The sequence below is a fragment of the Hemibagrus wyckioides genome, linkage group LG07 (genome assembly GCF_019097595.1).
Source record: "Hemibagrus wyckioides isolate EC202008001 linkage group LG07, SWU_Hwy_1.0, whole genome shotgun sequence".
NCBI classification, from domain to species: domain Eukaryota; kingdom Metazoa; phylum Chordata; class Actinopteri; order Siluriformes; family Bagridae; genus Hemibagrus; species Hemibagrus wyckioides.
In genome coordinates this window covers 15,337,048-15,351,267 of record NC_080716.1, presented here as the reverse complement: position 1 = coordinate 15,351,267, position 14,220 = coordinate 15,337,048, and the positions used below count along the sequence as shown (strand labels likewise).

Here is a 14,220-nt window from a genome sequence, read left to right as displayed (position 1 = left end):
CTGGAGTCAGAGTCAATATGTTGTGTGTTCACTGTGGTCCAAATGCTTTTACAAATTAAAATTCGTTAGAAATTGTTAGAATTAATAAAAGTGTGACTGTTTGTTTGTCAGACAACTAGATTAAAGTTTGCATACAGCCGTATCACATTGGAATAATATTTATATATACATGAGTACAAAGTAGAAATGATCATTTGCCATGTAATTATTCATGATCCATTATTTTATTTGTAACACTTTGTAATTACAGAAATAAAACTGTAGTTCCTAATATCTCTGTCTATCTTTTCTTGGTGGTTAAATGCATTACAGTGTTTCCAGTTTATTGATTCAGAGCGTAAAATTAATACCACAAAAATACAACATATCTGAAACATATAGAATTACAACAAATCTATTCTTCTTGTTTCAAACAAGCATACAAAATGTCCCTTTCACAATATCTAAAAAATATATTTAAGGCAGCTTTTTTGCCTCTCTAATTGTTTTCAAGTCTCAAGTCTCTATATGGTAATGCTATTTTCCATTCGGCTAGGACACAGATAGAGATATGGTGGTTCGAGACCCTTATTCTGCTTCAGAATCTCCTCTTCGATGTCCTTCAGATCCTGCCTGAAGTTATCAATCATCTTTTGGGCTGCTGGCTCAGTGAAGTACTGTTCCTTGTACTGTGCCAGAGGTATCTGAGCATGATAGATAGGGCAGAGGGCAGAAAGGAGATAAAGTAAAAATGTAGAAATTCTAATAAGACAAAAAAAGTATTTAGTTATACATCCATCCATTGTCTATACTCGCGTTATCCCTAGTTAGGGTCACAGGGGTCTGCTGGAGACTATCCCAGTGCACACTGGGCAAAAGGCAGGGTTACACCCTGGACAGGTCACTAGTCCATCACAGGGCCACACATATAGGCAGACAACCACACACAGGCAATTTAGAATTACCAACCAACCTAATGTACGTGTTTTTAGACTGTGGGAGGAAACTGGAATACCCGGAGTAAACCCACTCAGGCACGGGGAGAACACGCAAACTCCACACAGAAAGGCCCCTGCCTGTTCAAACCCGGGATTCAAACCCAGAACCTTCTTGCTGTGAGGCAACAGTGCTGACCACTAAGCCACCATGCTGCCCATTTAGTTATACATGTAACGTTGAATTGAAACACATTAAGCAAGTAAGTTATGGGAATATTTTGTTTTGGATTCCACCAAATTTAATACAATCTTACAGCCCACATCCTTTGTTTTATTTCTACATTTTGTTTTGACATAAATCAAATGACATATTGTTTAAACAGGAGCAGGCCACTTGGAGTGTTTTGTGGAAGTTTTCACTCACTGCGTCTGGCTGAGTTCTTGCTAAAAGCCAAGTGATTGCCATCTGTACACATGACTGGCTGATATCCGGGATTGTGTTCATGATTAACTCCATAGTGACACTGTCTTTGTCTGTGGGCGGAGGCTGGCGCATGGTGCAAGGTGTGTTGGGCACCCAGGAACAAAAGTCAAACTAGATGATAGAAGAAAATGTAAAATCTTAACAAAATTGGAGGTTTGTTTTGCCTCTATCAGCAGCTGGAACTAGACACTGAGACACTTGCTACTGCTTTGCAGGCTGGTTTGATTGTGCCTCTTTCATAATGTGGTAATTACTCTATAACACTATGAAGTAGTTGGATATTGTAGTAGCAGAACATTTATGTATGAATACAATAATTATGCATATTTGTGAAATCACACTGACCAAAAAAATCAGTACTGCATAATGATAAGAAATAACATATAGTATTAAGTGTTAGTTTTATGTTCGAACTTCCCTTTACGGTTTAAACAGATATGTTTTTGGTTTAGATGTAATTTCATAAACGAATACAACAATGATGCATCACATACCTGCGCATTGTTGGTTGCTGCATGTTGTGCAGTGGTGGTAAAGATGACCACACTCAAAACAGTGATCAGCTCCTGTTTATTCTTTAGTTTATTAGGCAGTCCTGACACATATGAATGATAAAAATAACATATCAATTACTCTATATAAGGATACATGTACACAAAACTGTTGTGTGTATGGCAGTGCTATATCTGAGATTTAGATCTTATGTCTGTTTGGATAAATAATTTTCTTATGCAACAAGTTGTTTTTCATAATAATTCATTGCTTTTCATAATTGGCCCAGACCCTGCAGCACAGAGTCACTGCTGCTCTACAGTTATTGCCATGGCACAAGTACAGTAATTTTATTTTTTTAGGCAACTAACCAAATTGAGGAACATTTACAAAGCCTTCCTCAACCACATCCTTAATCCATGCCTGCAGTTCTGAATCCTGCACCACTTCATTGTCACTTGTGTAATATAGAGACACTATGCTGGAGACAAACCTGTAGAAGGAAAGAGAAGTTGTAAGTACCTGTACTGTCTTCAAACAAACAAAGCAAACAAAAACAGTCAATATGGTTAAACTTCATTTCAGTGCTTAACAATGGCAAGAAATAGTAGCTCTACAACACCGTATTGTGCCTGGACTCTTACTTCTCAGTGGCGTCCCAAAGCATCAGTGTGTGCTCTCTGTAGAAGTATTTATTGAGTTTTGTAACACCACGATCTATGAAGTCATAGCGGGGTTGGAGAGAGCGATAGTTCATGATCTTACACTCCTTTTGAGACAGCACCAGCAGCCCTTCACCACCTGTAGACACCACCTGCAGAGAAAGCATGGCTGATTATCTACTACTGATCTACAGAGTGTGCGAAAAGTCAGAAATCATTGAACATTTTGAACAAATTTGTCGATTTAAATATGTTGAGAATATGTGTAGAAAAAAGTGTAGAGCTGAAGGTTGAATGTGTAGAGTTTGTTATAAATAATAAATACAAATTTAAATGTATGTTTTACTGCAGCTCACCTTTTCAAAGATGCCACCCAGAGAGATGAGCTTTGTGCGTGCACGGCAATTTATCTCCAGAGTGTACTTCAGATGAGGAGTAAGCAGCTGTAGCAGAGCGAGAGAGAGAGTGAGAGAGAGAGAGAGAGAGACTTGCTGCTATACCTGACATTTTTAGCTATAAAGAAAGCTTTTCCATTCTTCCCTACTAACCTTGTTTATAGGGTGGACTGCAGGGAGGTGACGCAGTGTGGCCACACAGAACACCTCTGCTATAAGGTGAGTTCGCAGTAGGTGCGACAGCACCTGGAAGACCTGAAATTCAGCATGACGGACCCACATTTTAGCCAATAACCAAGCCAGAGGTGGATCGTCAGGGAGGAAGATGAGTGTGTCCTTACTAGGATTCTGTTCAAGCTGAGAAAAAGGAAAAGGGAATGAGTCTTTTCATTAGCCATTTGTTGCTGCTGGTGAACAGACTTGGTGAAAACATTACCTGTATTGCAATGGGAATGAGGCCGTTGTCTGGATGTTCATATAGTAAACACAAAGGAGCTGCTATATATTGCTTTTTCCCTCTGATCACATTCGCAGGGACGCCTTCCAGTATACCATAGTCAACAAGGTATATATTCCCAGCCTTCACAGAAAGAAAGAGAGATTGTTATAGCCTTTAAAATACCTGGACATACTGGACATACTGATGCATAGATTGATTATGGCTAATTTTACTGTCTGGTTTAATCCATTACATTACTGCAGGTTTTGTGCTAAACTCAACACAAAAATCCTTTTGAAAGCATTACATAATGGTATCATTACATAAAGATATAAAAACATCTGTGGATTTTAATGACATTCCTCCCATGCACTATTGTAATCATTTGTAAGATGCTGTGGACAGCATGTGTTAATTAATGCTTTGTCTATCTCTCCCTTTTATTCTATCTCTGTGACACATACATACACATTAACCCTTTCCATCACTAATACTAGGGAGCTTTTCTTTTTTATACCATTTCCCTCTCTGTTCCTCTAACTGTTTAATCTTCAGTACAACTACAAAGTTTTCGGTTCATTGTTTTATTTGCAGTCTTTTGTATGATGAGCTATGATTTTTAAACCAATCTTTATGGATCAAGATCTCTCAGAAGTGCAGGATTTGCCAGCCATTTAGCCTTAAAAACAGAAAATATCCTGTAGAACAGATGTTCTAAGTTGACTGACTGACTGTGGCCCTTGGCTGACTATTTGTTTATGACCTCATCTTATGATCGTGATATACTGTGTTTTGTCCTAGAAATTCTTTCTGTTCTGTTTTGATGAACATGTTCAGAACGCAGACCCTCGCTGACAGTTTCTTTTTTTGTAATTTAGATAACCATTAGATAAACTCGCCAAAGTGCCAGTGAATACATCAACCACCACGTCTGTTTCTGCTGACGTCTTTTGTCTGCCTATAGATAATACTGAATAGTACACCTTTCTTTTGTATAAAAACTCCCTGTTCATCTCAGTAAATCCAAAGAGTTTTGTTATTCAATCACTGTCTCTGTGTGGCAAAAAGCAGAGGCAGCAGCATCAGCACGACTGAGACTTCTTCTTCGAGTGAACATGAAAAGTCAAACACAGAGTCTCGTATATGAAAAGACTGCTGATGTTCTGAAGCCAACTGTCTTTCATTTCATATACACGGACAGTATTGTCTTTGGATAGGACAATATCAAAGGTATTTTACAACTTTCTGAGCCTTATGCAAACAGTTTCAATGGGCCACTTATAAACTTTCTTTTTGTCTAGGCATACAGGATTACATGCCCCTGGTTAATGCTCTAATGTAATCCACAACAAAGATCTATCAGATAAAGTTTCAGAATAAGGTCAGAAATAAGCAGAAAAGTGCATGCACATGCTACAGCCAAACAAGAACATCAACTTTTTTAACAATTGTAGCATCAACTTTTAAAAGCAGTTGGGGCAGGTAGACATGTCAAGACAAAGAATGTGCATATAAAAAAATTGCTGAACTTTTCACACTAAACAACTGTGATTACCACAGGTAGTCTCCTCATAGCTTAGAGCTTATGGTACCAAAACCAAATTATATGATTGTTGCTTTGATTTACCGCATTAACTTATATAATCTGACCCTTAAACACCCCTAGGTGTGAATATGTGAGTGCATGGTGTCCTGTGACTGGCAGATGAAGGATCACCAGGAAAATGAATATGAATGTGTGGCTTCACCGCACAACTTATGCACCATGCCTTACCTTGAGCTCTTTATTCAGGGTGGTGTTGGGGCTTAAGGAGGCCTGCACCATGTCTCCAGAGACGGGGAAGTTGGAAGGCAGTTGACTGCACCTCTGGATCCTCCGTGGATTTGACCCATTCAGGAACAGATGGCCAAAAAACCAGTCCTCTTTCCAATGTTCCATAACGTATTCTAATAACATTCATAACACATTTAACAGTTAGTAAGTATTATGGTGTGTTGTGTACAGTTCAATGAATAAATGTTTCTATTTATAGTCAAAATGTATTACTTATATTGTAAGTTCATTGTAAATACACTATATTGCCAAAAGTATTCGCTCACCTGCCTTGACTCGCATATGAACTTAAGTGACATCCCATTCCTAATCCATAGGGTTCAATATGCCGTCGGTCCACCCTTTGCAGCTATAACAGCTTCAACTCTTCTGGGAAGGCTGTCCACAAGGTTTAGGAGTGTGTTTATGGGAATTTTTGACCATTCTTCCAGAAGCGCATTTGTGAGGTCACACACTGATGTTGGACGAGAAGGCCTGGCTCTCAGTCTCCGCTCTAATTCATCCCAAAGGTGTTCTATCGGGTTGAGGTCAGGACTCTGTGCAGGCCAGTCAAGTCCATCCACACCAGACTCTGTCATCCATGTCTTTATGGACCTTGCTTTGTGCACTGGTGCACAGTCATGTTGGAAGAGGAAGGGGCCAGCTCCAAACTGTTCCCACAAAGTTGGGTGCATGGAATTGTCCAAAATGTCTTGGTATGCTGAAGCATTCAGAGTTCCTTTCACTGGAACTAAGGGGCCAAGCCCAGCTCCTGAAAAACAACCCCACACCATAATCCCCCCTCCACCAAACTTTACACTTGGCACAATGCAGTCAGACAAGTACCGTTCTCCTGGCAACCGCCAAACCCAGACTCGTCCATCAGATTGCCAGATGGAGAAGCGCGATTCCTCACTCCAGAGAACGCGTCTCCACTGCTCTAGAGTCCAGTGGCGGCGTGCTTTACACCACTGCATCCGACGCTTTGCATTGCACTTGGTGATGTATGGCTTGGATGCAGCTGCTCGGCCATGGAAACCCATTCCATGAAGCTCTCTGCACACTGTTCTTGAGCTAATCTGAAGGCCACATGAAGTTTGGAGGTCTGTAGCGATTGACTCTGCAGAAAGTTGGCGACCTCTTCGCACTATGCGCCTCAGCATCCGCTGACCCCGCTCCGTCAGTTTACGTGGCCTACCACTTCATGGCTGAGTTGCTGTCGTTCCCAAACACTTCCACGTTCTTATAATACAGCTGACAGTTGACTGTGGAATATTTAGGAGCGAGGAAATTTCACGACTGGATTTGTTGCACAGGTGGCATCCTATCACAGTTCCACGCTGGAATTCACTGAGCTCCTGAGAGCGACCCATTCTTTCACAAATGTTTGTAAAAACAGTCTGCATGCCTAGGTGCTTGATTTTATACATCTGTGGCCATGGAAGTGATTGGAACACCTGATTCTGATTATTTGGATGGGTGAGCGAATACTTTTGGCAATATAGTGTATTTTGCCAATATGCTAGAATGAAGCTGATTAGAAATCACTTGCAAATGGTGAACAATAAAGTCACAACTACAATACCAGCAATGGGACTCCGTAATTTCCAAAATGTTTGTTTAAAATCATCCAGATCTTCCCATGACCTCCCAAAACTGATGACCAGCTTCTTTAGAGACAGCTCCAAAAGTCTAAAGGTGATAAATTAAATTAAATATATGTAGAGATACATGTACTCTGCTTAAATGTACACATTACTGTGATGCTTTGTTGAGACTAATAAGGCATTTTGGATGAGATGTGTAGGACTGTTTTTTGGAGTAACTTTAAACAAAATGAAGAAAATAAAATAATTCTGCTCACGCAAATTGAAGTGATCTTTCAAAGTCACTGCGCTTCTCATCGGCAAAGCGAGCATCCTGGGGAAGATCTGCCAAGGATTTGGCGTCTATGCATTTGGGAATTCCTGGAGCCCAGACTTGCCATCTAATATAACATAACACAAATAAGCACCAGCTATATAAACAAACAACAAAGGCTGTATAATAATGCATGTATTTCATTAAGGCCCAAGATTTAACAAAATTAAAAAAAAAGTTCCAATTCTGTCTAAACTTAATGCAAGAGAAGTCAGAATCAATTAAACATCAACATGGTAAATATTTCACATATTTCCTGTACATAATGGCAAGTAACACATACAAGTAATTCAAAAACAAAAATCATCCTGTAGTAAGAAGTAAGAAGACTGCTGATGTTCTTGTGTTAACTACCTTTCATTTCATGTACACAGAGAATATTGTCTCTGGACAGGACTCAATATCAATGGTATTTTACAACTTTCTGAGCCCTCTGCAAACAGTTTCAATGGGCCACTCTTTTTGTCTAGGCATACAGTACATCCTGGTTAAGGTTCCACAACAAAGAGCTATCAGATGAACATTCAGCATGAACTCAGAAATAAGCAGAAACGTGCAAGCACATGCTACAGCCAAACAGGAAGATCAACTTTATTAATAATTGTAGCATCTACCTGCCCCAAAAGCTGTTGGGGCAGGTAGACATGTCAAGACAACTAACATGCAAATGATAAACAGTGTTTCACACAAAACTATAGTGCCAGCTGGCAAACAAATGATCACAAATGCCTAGAGCAATGACAGATTAAGTGCGCAATACACAACTTAAAACATCTTTTAAAAAAATCGAAATTGCTGACCTTTCCACACTAAACAACTTTACTTGCTTGCTTTTTTTTTTTTTTTTTTTTGCATTACTGCAGTTGTCACAGAAAATATTCAACATGCTTGAAAATATTGGAGCCTTGGCAATTACTCAGACTGAGATAATTATGTTTCTGAACCATGCAGACAACATGTAGTCACTGAGCTGGGGATGTAGACACTAAACTCCAAAATTAGTTAGAGACTGGGATATTGGGGCTAAAAATCTAAATTCTCTAAATCCAAATTTTATCTGGTCAAGAAGTCCTTAGCCCTGACAACCAATTCCACTCCCGACTCCCCCAAAGAAATCTAGCAAAGACATTTAATAGTGCAGGAATATTTAAAATTCCTTCTAGATCTGAAATCATCACATGATAATAATAATATACAGTGAGGGGAAAAAATATTTGATTCCTTACTGATTTTGTACATTTGCTCACTGACAAAGAAATCAGTCTATAATTTTAATGGTGGGTTTATTTGAACAGTGAGAGACAGAATAACAACAAAAAAATCCAGAAAATTCATTTCAAAAAAGTTATACATTAATTTGCATTTTAATGAGTGAAAAAAGTATTCGACTCCTTCACAAAACATGACTTAGTACTTGGTGGCAAAACCCCTTGCTGGCCAGCACAGAGGTCAGACATTTCTTGTAGTTGGCCACTAGGTTTTGCACACATCTCAGGAGGGATTTTTGTCCCACTCCTCTTTGCATATCCTCTCCAAGTCATTAAGGTTTCGAGGCTGATGTTTGGTAACTTGAAACTTCAGCTCCCTCCACAGATTAGGTTTAGGATTAAGGTCTGGAGACTGGCTAGCCCACTCCAGGACCTTAATGTGCTTCTTCTTAGCCACTCCTTTGTTACCTTGGCTGTGTGTTTTGAGTCATTGTCATACTGGAATACCCATCCAGGACCCATTTTTAATGTCCATGGCCCCGCCAATTGTCCCTTTGATGCGGTGCAGTTGTCCCTGTCCTCTTAAATAGAAAACACCCCAAAGTATAATGTTTCCACCTCCATATTTGATGAGGGGGATGGTGTTCTTGGGGTCATAGGCAGCTTTCCTCACCACAACACTTTCACCCAGTTCTCTTCTGAATCATTCAGATGTTCATTGGGAAACTTCAGATGGGCCTGTACATGTGCTTCCTTGCGGGCGCTGCAGGATTTTAGTCCTCCACGGTGTAGTGTGTTACCAATTGTTTTCTTGGTGACTATGGTCCCAGCTGCCTGGAGATTATTGGACAAGATCCTCCCGTGTAGTTCTGGGATGATTCTTCACTGTTATCATGAACATTGCATGGAGTCCCAGACCAAGGGAGATTGACAGTTATTTTGCATTTCTTCCATTTGCTAATAATCGCACCAACTGTTGTCACCTTCTCACCAAGCTGCTTGGCGATGGTCTTGTAGCTCATTCCAGCCTTGTGTAGGTCTACAATCTTGTCTCTGACATCCTTGGACAGCTCTGTGGTCTTGGCCATGATGGAGAGTTTTGAATTTGATTGATTGATTGCTTCTGTGGACAGGTGTCTTTTATAAAGGTAAGAAGCTGAGATTAGTAGCACCCCTTTTAAAAGAGTGCTCCCTAATCTCAGCGTGTTACCTGTATAAAAAGACAACTAGGAGCCAGAAATCTTGCTGATTGATATGGGTTTTTTTTCTGGATTTTTTTGTTGTTATTATGTCTCTCACTGTTAAAATAAACCTACCATTAAAATTATAGACTGATCATTTCTTTGTCATTTGGTAAATGTACAAAATCAGCAGGGTATCAAATATTTTTTCCCTCAGTGTACATAAGCTATATTTTGTGTAATTAAGTTAGCTGTGTACTATATTGCTAAAAATGGATAAACATTTTGCCTACAGTGTAAAGCCTACAGTCATGTACATGCAAAAGGAGAAGTAGTAAATGCAGCAGGAACTCCTAGTCATGGAACATACTCACCGGTACGTTTTCTGTCTCTCCTTCAATTGTGCCTGGTCTATGAGCCAGTTTCCTGAGCCAGAATCTCATCAGACAGCTTTTTAGCTTTGAAAGAAAAAGAGAGAAAGAACCTACCATTAGGAATCCTGAGCTTGAATTAGGGTAAGATAAAATCTATCTCCCTGGGGCAGTTGCTAGGACTGACCTGTGCCTTCACGTACTTCTATTTTAGAATCCCCCACTAACCAGCAGTAGCAGGGGAAGGTTTGTGTGTTTTCCCCTCCTGGTGGTGTGACTTTTACGTAATTGCAATACCTGTTGTCTTCCAAAAACAAAAAGTACTTCTGCTTCTCTAAGCGTACAAGGATCACACGACCCAGAGGAGCTGAGCTCCGGACTATGTAGTCATCAACCTGTAGAAGGTTGAGATAAGATTGAAAGGAAAGACAGTTTGTGTATACTTATGATAAACAATGCCTGTTAAAATAAAGCAGTCTCATAATGTAGTTTAACATGAATGAAAAGGCCATTACTAGGGCCTTGAGAAGGTTTTATTGCTCAGTTAGATGCTTGAGCTGTATTCTCAGCTGTAAGTTAATAAAAACGCAAGACAAAAATATAACAGTAAATTTACAACATATTCAGATATATTCAGACCTCTACACTCTCACTCACCGCGCCTTTATACAGATCCAGGCCTGGTTTGTCCAGCAGTGTTCTCTCACTCTCTCTATTCTCCCCCACCAGGGTTACATACACAGAGTTATTAGTACCTGAGTACTCTAAGGTGCCTGTAGCCACGGTCACTTTGTACTCCATCTGCACACACAATTCACATCAACTCTTGTATATAAAACTGATGATGTGATTGCAGTATCTCAAAGATCATTTTGAATGATTGATTTCACAGTTTTAAATGTGTGTTTTTTTTTCTTACTCAGAAACCCAAAAGCAATGTCTATACACACATGACTACATCCTTACACAGGTTCAAGGAGAAATGTTGAAATTCCTCAGAACATATTATTGAGGAATGTACTGGGAAATACTTTAGAGTATACAATGCTTATTAATCACTTGTGAATTGCCAAAAATTACAATTTGGAAGTTTACAAGTTTGGAAGCACCACCACACCAGCATCAAAGACAAAAATTGTTGGTGCCTTTAATAAATACTTAGTGCTAGTTGTGAATTTTCATTTCATTGTCTGCACCGCTTATCTGATCTATTCTCTATATCTCCAGGTGTCATCAGGCATCAAGGCAGGATACACCCTGGACTGAGTGCCAACCCATTCCAGGGCACACACACACACTCATGAAATCACATGCACTACGGGCAATTTAGAGACTCCAGTCAGCCTAGAAACATGTCTTTGGACTGTGGTAGGAAACCCACCAAGCACAGGGAGAACATGCAAACTCCACACACACAGAGTGAGCGGGAGCGAGACTCGAACCCTGGAGGTGTGAGGCAAACGTGCTAACCCAATAAGCCACCGTGCCACCTGCATTGTGTGTGTGTTTGAATAATTTGGAAATACTGAGATATAGCATTCGATTAAATAACATATACTAATGTGATTTTGTATGCTATTACCTAATTACTTATTTATTTACACTTGATAATATATAGAGAGAATCTCCCAGTTTCCAGTTAGAAGTTAGTTTCAGTTAGTTTCCAGTATAGTTTAAATAAACAGCCAAGCTGAAGTAAGAACACAAAGAGGCACACATAGACAGTCGTAGACACATATTCTTATAGATACTGAATGGAAATATAAATATAGGAAAGGATTCGTGAAAATATCTCTGCTATTACACAGTTTTGTAACATCCACATGGTTTGGTGCCTTAAGTGGCTTAAGCTATAGAAACTGTGTTATACTAAAATGAATACATTCTACAACGAGAGCCTATCTGGATGACGTTGCTATTTGCAATAGCAGAATCTTAAATAAATCAAAGCATAGTAAAACTTCTTAGTCAATACTTACCTTGTGGTTTATTTTAGCCTGTCTCCACTGCTTTCTTCCTCTGACTTTTGTACAGTCTGTATGGTTTTTCTAGGTTTATCTCAGCACACTGCTATCAAACATACAACTGCTGCAAACTGAGTTTTCCTCCACTCTCTCACTCTCTTCTGTAAACTTGTTGCCCTTTCAGCCCTCCTCTTTCTCTCTGTATGGTTACAGTTGGGTTAACCACTTCTTTTCGCTTGGACGCACCACCACGCCAGCATCAAAAACCAAAATCGTTGGTGCCTTTAATAAATACTTAGTGCTAGTTGCGCATTTTTTCATTTCATTGTCTGTACCCTTATCAAATCTATTCTCTATATCTCAGGTGTCATCTGTATGTTCCAGGACTAGGAGTCCTGCTGCATTTACTACTTCTCCTTTTGCATGTACATGACTGTAGGCTTTATAATGTAGGCAAAATGTTAATCCATTTTTAGCAATATAGTACACAGCTAATATAATTACACAAAATATAGCTTATGTACACTGAGGGAAAAAATATTTGATCCCCTGCTGATTTTAGACGCTTGCCCACTGACAAAGAAATTATCAATCTATAAATTACAGTAAATGGTAGGTTTATTTTAACAGTGAGAGACATAATAACAACAAAAAATCCAGAAAAAGACGTGTTATACTAAAATCAATACATCCTACAACAAGAGCCTATCTGGATGACGTTGTTGTTTGCAATAGCAGAATCTTTAATAAATCAAAGCACAGTAAAACTTCACAACTAGCACTAAGTTTTTATTAAAGGCCCTAACAATTTTGGTTTTTGATGCTGGTGTGGTGGTGCTTCCAAACAATTTATTGTATTTTTGGCAATTCACAAGTGATTAATAAGCATTGTATACTCCAGTATTTCCAGTACATTCTTCAATAATATGTTCTGAGGAATTTCAACATTTCTCCTTGAACCTGTGTAAGGATGTAGCCATGTGTGTATAGACATGCTTTTGGGTTTCTGAGTAAGAAAAAAAACACATATTTGAAATTGTGAATTTATATTCAAATGATCGTTGACATACTGCAATCACATCATCAGTTTTATATACAAGAGTTGATGTGAATTGTGTGTGCAGATGGAGTACAAAGTGACCGTGGCTACAGGCACCTTAGAGTACTCAGGTACTAATAACTCTGTGTATGTAACCCTGGTGGGGGAGAATGGAGAGAGTGAGAGAACACTGCTGGACAAACCAGCCCTGGATCTGTATAAAGGCGCAGTGAGTTAGAGTGTAGTGGTCTGAATATATCTGAATATGTTGCAACTTTACTTTCTCATATGCTTTTATTAACCACAAGACTCTTTTGTCCACCCTCAGGAGTCTTGGAAGTTGTGGAACAGCATGGGAATAGTTTGCTTCCTACCTGGATGGTCGCTTATATCAGGTAACATGGAAGGGATTGACATCTGCTCCATGGAGACTCTCTACTAGTGTACCACAAGGCTTAGTACTTGGTCCTCTCCTTTTCTCTCTCTACACGCACTCTCTTGACAAAGTTATAGCCTCATATGGCTTTTTATACCACTGCTATGCTGATGACACCCATCTTATCTTCTCCTTCCCTCCCTCAGATATCACGAATTCTGCTTGGATCTCAGTGCATCTGGCGGACATTTCATCTTGGATGACAGCTCATCAGCTGAAACTCAATCGCAGCAAAACTGAACTGCTGGTCATCCCAGGTGATTCATCCCCAGCCCAGGATCTTGCAATATCTCTGAACAACTCAATGATCTCCCCTTTGGCCACTGCTTGGTTACCTTGGGGTAACCATGGACAATTAACTGTCCTTTCAATCAGCAAGATTTCTGGCTCCTAGGTGTCTTTTACACAGGTAACATGCTGAGATTAGGAGCACACTCTTAAAAGAAGTGCTCCTAATCTCAGCTTGTTACCTGTGTAAAAGACACCTGTACACAGAAACAATCAATCAATCAATCAATCAGATTCCAAACTCTCCACCATGGCCAAGACCAAAGAACGGTCCAAGGATGTCAGGGACAAGATTGTAGACCTACACAAAGCTGGAATGGGCTACAAGACCATCACCAAGCAGCTTGGTGAGAAGGTGTCTACAGTTGGTGTGATTATTAGCAAATAGAAGAAACACAAAATAACTGTCAATCTCCCTTGGTCTGGGGCTCCAAGCAAAAAAAACCCTAAGCACCCATCTATCAAAGCTTTTTTGTCCAGCTTTGGCTTTTTTTCTCAGCTTTTTGCTCTGCTCAGTTCGGCTTGGGCCCCACGGGGGGCCAACCCCCTCTCCACTCTGCGGGTCCGGGGGGGCCCCCGTGCGCCTTTTCTTCCCAACACAATCTCTTGTA

At 39.8% G+C, this 14,220-nt stretch overlaps 1 pseudogene; it reads right to left on the bottom strand.

Moving 5' to 3' along the window:
* Positions 1-205: 205 nt before the first annotated feature.
* LOC131356181 (polyunsaturated fatty acid lipoxygenase ALOX12-like) lies at positions 206-12,063 on the bottom strand (annotated as a pseudogene).
* Between the last annotated feature and the right edge of the window lie 2,157 nt (positions 12,064-14,220).